The sequence below is a fragment of the Oryctolagus cuniculus genome, chromosome 7 (genome assembly GCF_964237555.1).
Source record: "Oryctolagus cuniculus chromosome 7, mOryCun1.1, whole genome shotgun sequence".
In the NCBI taxonomy this organism is placed as follows: domain Eukaryota; kingdom Metazoa; phylum Chordata; class Mammalia; order Lagomorpha; family Leporidae; genus Oryctolagus; species Oryctolagus cuniculus.
This window is the reverse complement of record NC_091438.1, coordinates 29,807,189-29,819,758: the sequence shown is the minus strand read 5'-3', so window position 1 is coordinate 29,819,758 and position 12,570 is coordinate 29,807,189. Positions and strand designations below refer to the sequence as shown.

General features: G+C 43.5%; 1 long non-coding RNA gene across 1 annotated transcript in view; it reads right to left on the bottom strand.

The window, feature by feature from the left end:
• The window catches only part of LOC103350018 (uncharacterized), a 28,037-nt gene extending 17,555 nt beyond the window's left edge, over window positions 1-10,482 (bottom strand). Inside the window, exon 1 of the long non-coding RNA XR_518089.4 lies at window positions 10,436-10,482. This is a non-coding gene — a long non-coding RNA (uncharacterized lncRNA). The remainder of the gene's footprint in view (window positions 1-10,435) is intronic.
• Between the last annotated feature and the right edge of the window lie 2,088 nt (window positions 10,483-12,570).

Below are 12,570 nucleotides of genomic sequence, written 5' to 3'. Positions count from 1 at the left end.
CCAGAGGATGGAAGATTCTCTCTCTCTCTCTCTCTCTCTCTCTCTCTCTCTCTCCCCTCCCCTCTCCCTCTGCCTCTGTCTCTCTGTAACTCTGCCTCTCAAATAAATAAATAAATCTTTAAAAAAATTTGCATCTCCTCCTTAGGTTTGATTAATGTCCTTGAATGGCCCACAGACATTAGGGAAACAAGGGCCAATATTGTGGCACAGACAGTTAAATTGCTGCCAACAATGCCAATATCCAATATCAGAGTGATGGTTGGATTCCCTGTTCCTCTGCTTTCCGTCCAGCTCCCTGCTAATATCCCTGGGAAAGCAGCTAATGATGGCCCAAGTTCTTAGGCCCCTGGATGGAGCTGCTAGCTTTGGCCTGACCCAGCCCTAGCCATTGCAGCCATCTGGGGAGTGAACCAGCAGATGGAAGACCTCGTTCTCTTTCTCTTTCTGTCACTCCCTCTCTCTGTGTTCTCTGCCTTTCAAGAAAATAAAACATCACCTAAAAAATTAAAAAAAAAGAAATCAGGGAAGCATACTTCCTGGTTAATTATAAGGGATGTTACAATGGACAGACATGAAGAGATGCATAAGGTGAAATTTCACTGCATCGACATGATTGAAGCAATGGCAATTGTGTCAAAATGTGATCGAACCAAAAGGCTATAACCTTATGCTAACACACTGAGTGGGGAAACCCAGCAAGTCCTATCTGTTCAAATTCTTCCTAGCCTCTCTGGGAAGCAATCTTTCCTCTAGGGTATGATACAGAACCCCTTCTAAAATGGGGGTCTTATAGACTACTGTCAGATAGGTCATATAATTCCTTTATGGCCAACTCCAAGACCAAAAGGCTGGAAAAGATTAGAGTATGGCCCACCTTAGAGAAGAGAAATTCTAGTTTCTATGACCTGTCTTGGGGAAGGAGTTATGAGCCAGGAATCAAGGATGAAAACTTAAACATACATCAAAATATCACAGTGACCTTGGGATAGCTGCTTCTTATCTGCGCCTCTGTGCCTTCATCCATAATATGGGGATTATAATAATAACCATTTCTTAGATATCGTGAGGATAATAAGTGAAAAGTTTTTATCCCAGCACCAGAGATTGCTCACTAGTTTTTGGCTTTTGCGTAACCACTCTCAAGCCTCTACATGCCATAAAGCCCAGTATTGTGGTTACTGTACCCCTCCGCCTGTGGCCAACCCCAAAAAGCAAGGGACTCTACCAGAGACAATGTGGGCATAGCTTGTGAAGATCCTGTTAGTGGTCAGTCTTCTGACTCCTGCGGTATCCAGAGTTTGTAGCAATTGTAACATAATGGGATGAGCTTAAATTTAGGCAGAGAGAAGAAGGTGAAGCACTCCTGAGCTTTTGAGTTCCAGATCCACTTTCTGCACACACAAATTGGACCATGAACTCCCATTCTTTTTAACTTTGTGTTAATCATGTGTCAACTTTATTATTCAAATTTCAAGCAAAGAGCAGAAATAATGGTGATTTTCTCCTTGTGTCGGTAAGTCACAGCTTTTCATTTGAGTGGCTTTTTACTTCCTTCTCACACTCAGCACCTGGGAGACTTAGTGTCAGGAATAATGAGCTAGGGACCGGCGCTGTGGCATAGTGGGTAAAGACGCCACCTGCAGTGCTGGCATCCCTTATGTGGGCCGTTTTGAGTCCGAGCTGCTCCACTTCCAATCCAGCTCTCTGCTATGGCCTGGGAAGGCAGTAGAAGATGGTCAAATCCTTGGGCCCCTGCACCTGTGTGGGAGATCCAGAAAAAGTTCCTGGCTCCCAGTTCCTGGCTTCAGATAGGCGTGGCTCCGGCTGGCTGTTGTGGCCAAATGAGGAGTAAACCAGCAGATGGAAGACCTCTCTCTATCCCTGCCTCTCCTTCTCTCTCTGTGTAACTCTGACTTTCAAATAAATAAATAAATCTTTTTTTTAAAAAAAAAAAAGGAATAATGAGCTTTCTATTAATTACATCCAATCTCATGGTCATGAACTTGGATATTTGCTCATGTCTAACAAGGAAAACATGGTCCGTGCTAGAACACAAGATCTTTTATAAATAAATTACAAAAGTCTTTTCAATAGCCAGCTTGTTCTTTCTCTGTGGGAACTTAGAATGGGATTATGTTAAAGCTATGCTAGCCAGCTACCTGCTTTGTGTACTGTCTTGAGAACTTACCCTTTGATTCCATGCTTCTTTCAAAAGTGTCAAAGCACTAGGCAAATATTACTCATCAAGCTGGTTTGATGATGTCTTGAAATCAGCTTTTATTTTCTTTTGTGGCACAGTCACATCTATTATCAGAGCCATGATTTATATGAGACGTGAGAACTCTTGGCAGAAGTCCCACATGAGACTTTTCGGTAGGTAAGTCAAGGGCTGCAAAACTTCCTTCTGGAGCCTACAGAAAAGATATTGAGGACTTTATCTGTTATTTTCCTTAGCTGTGGTTTCCTTAGAGTCATCATACAAAAGGTGCACATCTACTTACCTGCTTAGAGCTTTAAGATATAAAGGCCCTCCGGCCGGCGCCGTGGCTCACTAGGCTAATCCTCCGCCTTGCGGCGCCAGCACACCGGGTTCTAGTCCCGGTCGGGGCGCCGGATTCTGTCCCGGTTGCCCCTCTTCCAGGCCAGCTCTCTGCTGTGGCCAGGGAGTGCAGTGGAGGATGGCCCAGGTGCTTGGGCCCTGCACCCCATGGGAGACCAGGATAAGTACCTGGCTCCTGGCTCCTGCCATCGGATCAGCGCGGTGCGCCAGCCGCAGCGCGCCGGCCACGGCGGCCATTGGAGGGTGAACCAATGGCAAAGGAAGACCTTTCTCTCTGTCTCTCTCTCTCACTGTCCACTCTGCCTGTCAAAAAAAAAAAAAAAAAAAAAAAAAGATATAAAGGCCCTCATGGCAGGAGCCATTGAGGCTGTACCATAGACATGCCAGCATCTAACTCACAGCTATTTAAGTTCAATTTGTGAACCTTATGGGCAGGATTAGCCCTGCACTCCTGTGCAGGCTCCACCAAGCCCACATTTCTACCCAAGCTTGGTCATGAAATCTGTACTGCCTGATGTGGAAGCAAGAGTTATGAGCATCTGTACCACAAGATACTCTTACCACCACATTTTAATTCCCCTGTCCTCTCCTCCTCTCCTCCCCATTCAATTCCCCATTTCACATGCCCAGAAGTCCCACTAGCTTCTTCTCAACAATCCCACTGGGAGAAGCTGGCCAAACTGTGGGAGAAGACAGGTGGCAGGGAGGTGTCACCTCCCAAAAGGTTGAGAACAACGACAACAAAAACCAGTTAGAGACTGATTAGCTATTTACACAATCCACACAATGGTAAATGTTCCCTGCTGGTAGCTCTTGCTTCCTCCAAGTAAGTAAGAATTGGAAGATCTAGGGGTAGAGCGATTACCTGAATCCAACAGCAATTCATTCTATATGGTTGAGTCATCAGAATGCACATACAGACGCTCAGACACCAAACCACCTAACTTATGTAGTCGCGGCTGCCTCTACTTAATCATTCATTCAGAAATACTCACTGAAGGGCGGTGTGTGGCACAGTGGTTAAGTTGCAGCTTGGGATTCCTGCATGCCATATCAAAGTGCCTGGCTTGCATCCTGACTATCGTGCTCCCAATGCAGCTTCCTGATAATGTGCATCCCAGGAAGCAGCACACAATAGCTCAAGTACTTGGGTTCCTGCCATCCTTCTGAGAGACTTGAATGGAGTTCAGGGATCTTGGCTTTGGCCTGACCCAGCCCCTGCTGTTGTGAGCATTTGGAGAGTGAACCAGAGGTTGAAAGACTTCTGTGTGTCTCTCTGCCTTTCAACTAGAAGATGACAATAAATAAAAAATTTTTATTAAGATTTTTTACTAAGATCCTGCTCTGTGCTAGGCTCTGCAAGTTCTGCAGAATTTAGAGATGACTGACACAAAATCTTGCCCTTGAGAGCACTCCAATTTGAGGCAGAGGAATAGAAGTATTAAAAACAATTACATGTGGCTGCCTGTTACCCAGGGCTGTGTTGTCAACTAAAAAGAAGACTTCCCAGGGCTTCCTAAATCAGCTAATCATTCTCAAGTGACAATTACTGCACATGTAGAGTCACTCTCAGCAATTAGCTATCCAAGCACTAGCACTTCACTTCCCTTCATTTAGCTGCAGCTATTCCCAAAGACAAGTCTTGTCATGAACAGCATTCTCCTAACAAGAATCCAACATGTTCTACAGTTTCTTCCATTTTCAATCTGTCATGAAGTCTGACTCTGCTGAATAAGAGAAGTAGCTTTGCTTGTAACTGAATCTTTGCTCAAGTTTTAACTGGAAACCCTAGGTGATTTATCTTGTTATTAACCAAGGACTTAAAGATCCTAGGACCTTGCAGGCTATAAAATTGCCCTTAGGAGATTAAATATTAAAAATAAAAACAGTATAGCTTTTTTCATTCTGAAAATTCATATTGAAAATCTAAAGTAAGCCAGATATTTGGGGAGGAAATAAGGACTACAATGGGGATTAACACAATTCAGGGAAGGAGATAGACAGAGGGATTGGCGATAAGTGCTATCAATATCAATGGTATAAAGTAGGCTATAGTCCATGAATTGGTAGGGAAGATGGAGAAAAACTGTCAGGACACAGGAATAGCATGTGCAAAGGCCCAAACATGACAGCATGCAGAGGACACTGCAAAGACTAAAAGAAAATACTGCTTATGGCTGAACATGAAAGCAAACCTTGGATATAGCCACGGATGAAACTGAATATTTAAGTGGGAAATTTGACATTCTTATGGCCTATTTCCCAAAACAGATCTAACTGTAGATATAAAATCCTTTGTACACTTAGCTTGAGTGACATCCCCTACAACCACAAACAAGAACCTTCAAGACCCTCACCCTTACTGCTGATTAGAGGAGCACCTACTTCTCATTAATAAATCTGCAGGAAAAATACCATAAAATTCTGTGTTTTCTTTGCAAGTAGATTCTTTTTTTTCTAACAAACAAAGCACACAACTATATTGAGTTGTGTCTGAAGCATTGCATCTGAAGCACTGGCAACCCATATGGGTTCCAGTTTGAGTCCTGGCTGCTCCACTTCCAATCCAACTCCCTGCCAACAGCCTGAGAAAGCAGCAGAAGATGGTCCAAGTGCTTGAGTCTCTGCACCCATGCAGGAGACCGAAATGAAGCTCCTGGCTCCTTGCTTCATCCTAGCCCAGCCCTGGCTGTTGTGGACATTTGGGCAATGAACCAGCAGATAGAAGCTCTCCCTTCTCTCTTCTCTCTTCTCTCTTCTCTCTTCTCTCTCTCTCTCTCTCTCTCTCTTTCTCTCTCCCCTCCCCCTCTGTCCTTCCCTCCCTCCCACCCTCTCTGTAACTCTGAATTTCAAATAAATAAAAGAAAAGAAATGGATTCTGGTTCCTTAACAAGAAAGGACTCCTTTCCTGAAAAATGACCAAGATACCCAAACAGAGGAACTTTCTCTTCCTCAGCTTGTGGGTTTGCAACCAGCAAGAGCAGAGAGCAGAACAGCTAGCTACACATGCCCTAAATAAGATGTCAGAGCAGGCTCACGTGATCCAATATCAGCTGGCCAGCACTTGATCAATAATGTGGATCTAGGAAGAAGCAAGTTGGGGTTACACCAACTTTCAGCATTAACTTCTTATACTTTTTTCAGGGAATTAAGGGACTCTGCCCTTCACTTTTCAGCCATATAAGAAAATAATGCTACTTTAGTTTTTTTAAGTATTTTGTGGATCAGGAAGTACTTTTAAATGCATTATCCAGCCCAGTCTTCATGAGAACCCAGTGAACTAAGATTTCTTATCTCTTTGCTGCAATGGGAAAACTTGAGTTCAGAACAAGTGACTCACCATGAGCCTCTAGTTGGTCAATGATCCGTTATGAACTAAGAACTCTTTGGATTTGTTCTGTTGCCAGAGAAAATGATAAACACTAGATGGTGTGGTGATTCTTGCCAAAAAGTTTAAAACAAAAGTGAGAAGTTAACATCTGAGTTTCCTTTTCCATTTTTTCCTCATACATTAAGTATTTTATTTAACCAATTATCTCAACTGCCTCTAAACAGTAGAAAGTTATCCTTCACATAGAATTTATTTTAATATTTATCAACCCAAACCTAGAACTAAACAATGATTTTACAAGTTATTTCATCTACTATATATTCATTTTCCCTTCCATTATATGAAATTACCATATTAATTATCATTAACATTTGAGTATTTATTATTTACAAGGCACTGCACTAGTTGCTTTTATATGAATTATTTTATTTTGTGCTAAAAACAACCTTATGAGACCAGGACTGATTCCTTATTATCCACATTTTCTAAATGAAGATTCTGAAGCTTTTTTAAAAAGTTAATAGACTGGCCGGCGCCATAGCTCACTTGGCTAATCCTCTGCCTGTGGCGCTGGCACCTGGGTTCTAGTCCCAGTTGGGGCGCTGGATTCTGTCCTGGTTGCTCCTCTTCCAGGCCAGCTCTCTGCTGTGGCCCGGGAGTGCAGTGGAGGATGGCCCAAGTGCTTGGGCCCTGCACCCACATAGGAGACCAGGAGAAGCACCTGGCTCCTGGCTTCAGATCGGTGCAGCGTGCCGGCCGTAGCGGCCATTTGCGGGGGGGAGTGAACCTAAGGAAGGAAGACCTTTCTCTCTGTCTCTCTCTCTCACTGTCTAACTCTGCCTGTCAAAAAAAAAAAAAAAAAAAAAAGTTAATAGACTTACTCAAGTTTTCTTAGCTAACAAGAAGGTGGGGCCACAATTCAAACCAGGATAGTTCATTGCCAAACAGGTGCCTCTACTTATGAGGTCCAAAGTTCCTCCCAACACCTGCCCCAGCAGGCGGCAGAATTCCTTGAGAAAGAAAGGCAATCTCAGCAATCCCTAAGTCTCAAGGTTGTGTGTGCTATTACTGACAGGGTGGTGTGGGCATGGGACATCGCGTACTTGTCATGCTTCAGCTAGGATGACAATTTCAGTACACTTCACACAGATTGAGAGTAGCACTGAAATTGGTTTTGAATAGACACAGATGCATTGTGAGAAATGGGATGACAAGTACCTCCCAAGAACCTCCCTACTCCCAGCCAGGGGTCAAGACCCTAGATTTATGAGATATGAAAATACAATCAGTCAGCACAGGAAAAGAGAGAAAGGTAAATGGCTCATATAGGTGTCAAAGACACAAATCTGCCCTCATTAATGTGCATCATTACCCCAAAAAATTAAATAGAAATGCAGTGAACTTGAAAGCAATTATCCAGGAACTCTTATAATAGAGAAAGAAAATATTGTTCTCTTTCTCATTTTACCATATTATTTGCCAAACAATGCATTAAGTTGACCTTATATAGAAATAAAAAGTTATCTCTGTGTGCTGGTGGCCCAGGAGGGATCCTTGGGCCCTCCTGATCCTGGTCTCTCCCTTGGCACCCACCGCTGGGGTAGTTGCCAACAGCACTTTAATTACCATAGGTCTTTGAAGCGAAGCAGGAAAGGCAAAAGTTTTGACATGATTTTAAAGAGACTCTTAACCAGTTGGATAGATTTTTCAGTTTAGTTACATATGGGCCCCACTTTTAGAACATCTTACATGTGCTCTTTTAAAACAGTAAAAGTTCAGAATAAACCATATTTTAAAATCCCACCACTCTCTACACAAATAGCCTTTTTCCATTTGGTTATCATTTTTCTCTACCAAAGGACACAAAGCAATTACACAGGGGACAGAGGACTTGAGACATGGTGAAGGCTTCCACCCCCGAATTCATTCTCTGCCAGAAACTCAGGAATCTGCTTGCAGTCAGTGAGCTCAAATACTGCACACCAGAGACCCAAGGTCACGCTGGAGATAAATTCTGAAAACATCAACAACATGAAAAAAGTAAAACCTGATTTGTGTCCACATAATTGTTTTTTAAAGATACTGTAAGCCATTCACTGACATGATTGGTGAGAAAGAAGAAAAGACAAATCCATTACAAAGCAGAGATCAGATGTAATAAAGAGCACCATTCTCAGTGTAAGGTTTGAAACTCAAGTTGGAATCCTGCCTGCTGGCATCCCCGTGCACTGGTCACTGCAACCACAGAGCCCCTGAGTCCCTGTCTATCAAATCCAACCTGAAAGACAGGACTGCTGTGGGGAAGAAATAAGGACCCAGGGAATGTGCCTGGCACATAGGAAGGCTCCAGCATCATCTTTTGGACCCAAATCTGAACAATTGAGATGACAGCTTTCAGAGATGAAACTGAGTCACAGGGTCACATTGTCATGCAGAAAACATCAACGCCCTGATTAGGTAAAACCATGTCGCTCTACTTAAAAACCACAAGGCATTTGTTGGTTTAAAACAGGCAAGTTAGAAATATATTACAATTGTCATTAGGCTCAGATAACCAGTCTAAACTATGGAATGTACAAGGATAATTTATCAGAAGGCCAAATTGATTTAACTGAATTATCACAGAAAAATCCGAAATCTAATTACAGTCAGCAACAATTTCAAGAGAGCTGCTAGGTCTAAACACAAAGAAGCGATGTCGTAGGCTGACACTAAAATTCAGTCATGCTGTGTTTCATTTATTTGATGGAAAGATGTCAGATATGAATCTCTGGACAACTGAGGCTTTGTGCATTACTGAGGAGTTCCTGCAGGTGATGCCATGTTAAAACTGTGCAAATGGTCATCCCTCACTCTACCTTGGGCATTAAAATCTCATCTATGACTGACTACTCACAGCCATGCCCCATTACTCGGGAACCCTGAGAGTGAAGAGGGCCAGCGACATGAGCCCAGCAACGTGGGCCTAGCATGGATACTTGTGAAGAGTCAGGTTCTCCAATTCAGCCCAAGTTTGAGTCCTGCCTCTGACATGCATTTGTTATTCAAACTCAGACAGGTGATATACGTCTCAGCCTCTTTATCTGTAAAATGGAAATAACAATCAGTTAGCTCTAATAGTTCCTAACTTAGTCTTATGAAGCACTGAGAAAAAGAAGTGTCAAATAATCTGAGCTGTTGCCATCTCCTTCATCCAGGCCCACACAGACACCAAGGAGGGGCTGCTCATCTCAGAGCCCTGTCCATTAAATTCTTGTATTTTGCTCTTCACAAAGCACCCAAAGCTTTTAAACCCTCCCAAGCCCACTGAGGACAGCAACTTCCAGACACAGTGATAGAACACTATCTATTCACTTACAGAGAAATTAGAAAAAGACAGGTGCTTCTCTCTTTCTTGCCCTAGGACATCTGAAAGTGCTAAAGAGGGGCTGCCCTTGTGGTGTAGCTGGGAAAGCCGCTGCCTGCACCACCGGCATCCTGTATGGGTGCCAGTTCGATTCCTGGCTGCTCCACTTCCAATCCAGGTCCCTGCTGATGCACCTGGGAAAGCAGCAGAAGATGGCTCAAGTACTTGGGCCCCTGCACCCCATGGGAGACCTAAAAGAAGCTCCTGGCTCCTGGCTTTTGTCTGGCCCACTGACTCATCTCTGAACATTGCCTCCGCTTGGGGAATGAACCAGCAAATAAAAGATTATTTTATCTCTCTCTCTCTCTCTCTTTTCTGTAACTGTACCTTTCAAATAAATAAAATAAATCTTTTAAAAGGGAGAAATAAAGAATACATGTTGATTGGGCCGGCACCGCGGCTCACGAGGCTAATCCTCCGCCTTGCGGCGCCAGCACACCGGGTTCTAGTCCCGGTCGGGGTGCCGGATTCTGTCCCGGTTGCCCCTCTTCCAGGCCAGCTCTCTGCTGTGGCCAGGGAGTGCAGTGGAGGATGGCCCAAGTACTTGGGCCCTGCACCCCATGGGAGACCAGGAAAAGTACCTGGCTCCTGCCATCGGATCAGCGCAGTGCGCCGGCCGCGGCAGCCACTGGAGGGTGAACCAACGGCAAAAGGAAGACCTTTCTCTCTGCCTCTCTCTCTCACTGTCCACTCTGCATGTCAAAAAAAAAAAAAATACATGTTGATTGATAAATTCTTTCCATGCATCCTTGATTCTCACCATCATTATTTTCTATAAATACAGAAATTATTTGCTATATAAGACTCTTCCCATAAAAAAGTGGCAGATACCAGGGAAAAGCAGAGAGCATGGGACTTAATTAATTACCCTCAGTCAGGCACCAATCAAACAGTACTCTTATGTGCTTATCTGATAAGCTGGGACTAAATCACAAGCCATTACTGACCATTAATGTGCATAATATTATTAGGATTTCACAAATCTGACCTTTGATATGAAGAAGGCAGGCTTGATCAAGACTGTGGGATACTAATGACATAAAGTGGAAGAGGATATGAAAAAAAATATTGACAGAAATTCCCCACAAAATATGAAACCAGTACAGAGAATGTTTAAAGGAGGCAAAATAAGGCTGACCTCAGACTGAGCTGGCACCAGAGGTTCTGTCCGCTCTGCTCAGCTCCTTCCAGAAGCTTTACAGACCACTGAAGTTGGACAGAGAAAGGTAAAAATATTTGAAGAACTCTCAAATCCTGTGAGTGTTTAACTTTGCTGAAGGTGGGGAGAAGGTTCATTTGACCCACGGGCTTTGTGGCCTGTTTGCTGTTCTCTTTTAGACTTGAAAATCTACTTCCAGTCTCAAGGACTCCTGGCGAGGACCAGGGCAGAGCTGACAAAGCAAAGAAGGCTCACAGGAGAAAAGAGAAAGAGCCTTTTGGGAGCGATGTCCTCCTAGCAGCCCAATAGCTAGAGTGAGTGGTAAAGTGCCCAGGACATTGTTCATTCTTTCATGCAAACAAGGGGCTTTTACAAATTATTTCTGTGCAAAAACTCCTCTAGGAACTCAAGAAATAAAGACAAAAAACACTGTCTCCCCTTCATTAAGGGGATGTATAGGGGAAATCAATAACACACACACAGAGACACACACACACCACGTTTATACAATGGGATTCCATATGACAGGTGCTAAATGCAAGATGTGAACACTATCTGAGTTCCGGAGGATGAAATGTTGAAAGGGCAATGAGGGTTGACAGGGAGAAGGTCTCAAGGACGATCATGTCTTGGTCCAAAAGAGGGAAAAAGAGTATGCTAAAAAGACAAGCTGAGGTGAAAACCATGGGAGGAGGAAAGGTACTCTAGGTGGAAGTATCAGCATACACCGAGGGCCAGAGATATTGGAGCACCATAAGTGTTGGTTGGATTCGCGGAAGTGGGAAATATGTGAGGAAGGGGGAAGCTGGGGAGAGGGTGTCTGTCGGTCACATCACAGGAGCTGGGTATGCCCTTCCAAGAGTCTGCACTTAAGACAGAATTTCTCTCCAAGAATGAGCAGCATGCATTTGGCTGGAATGTCCCTTGTCCTCTGAGCTCTCTGCAACATGAGACTGTGGACGGATGGAGGGGGAGAGATGCCCAACAGTTATGACTTCAATAAACAACATTAATCATCAGTTATAAACAAAAAATGTGTGGCATTTGTTCTTCCAGTTGATTATGGTCCTAAGGGAATCCTGTGCCCTCTAATTTTCTAAAATTGTAAGGTAAATGCTTAAGGATGACAGATGAAAACAGGAGGTTAGTCTTTTTTAATTTCCCTAATCTTAACCTTACGAGTGAAAAAGAAATCTTCCTCTCTGTCTCCACACCCACGCGGAACCCTGGGTTCATGCTGTTAGCAGGGCTGTGGTGCCTACGGTGGTTTCTTCTTGTCGGTTGCAGCTCTGAATTACAACCTGAGTAACTCCACACCGGAGGCTTGCATTTCAGGTTTGGCTTTTAGGGATTCAAGATAAAAGGGACACATAGTTCTAAGAAGAGTCTACAGTTACTGGGAAGGAGCAAACCTTGTTGGGAAAGAGGAAGGAGGGTGTGAGTGCCAACCTCATGCAACTCTAAGCTCACTGGATTTCTTGGTTCTGTCTTGCACTATCCTTCCTCCACCTGCCCCTGGCCCAGTTTCTGCTTCATGATCTCAAGCCCCTTCCCCGTCACATAGTTAAGAAGCAACTATAAAATAAGGATCAATTCTCAAGGAATTACTTGGGGGGAGGGTTTATATTCATCAGTTCTACTGAAATTTTCCCTAGAAAGCTGAAAAAGATCAACAAGTGAGCTCTCCTTTTCTCTCTCTTTTTCTTTCTCTCTCTCTCCATGACAAATACATGGGATTGTGTGGTATTTCAATGTCTAAAATACATGAAGATTAACCATAGGACTCTAGGCATTGTTCTCAGCACCTTCTAGAGATGTCTTCACTTTACACTGAAAGTATGAGGCTTGCCAAGGGCTCATGACTAATGAAAAATAGAGCCAAGAATTAAATCTCAGGAGTCTATCATTAGAACCCTGCGTATCTACTATACGATAAAGTCTTCTAGTGGAAATGCACCCATGAAATCTCCTGGATATAGAAAATGGACAAATTTTCACCAAAACCTCTTGAATGCAAAGTATTGAAATGGACGAACTCGGATTATAGTATCTTCCAGGACTCTGATTGAAACTCACCTAGTATTCATGTAACGTTCAAGGTTGATGATAAAGAG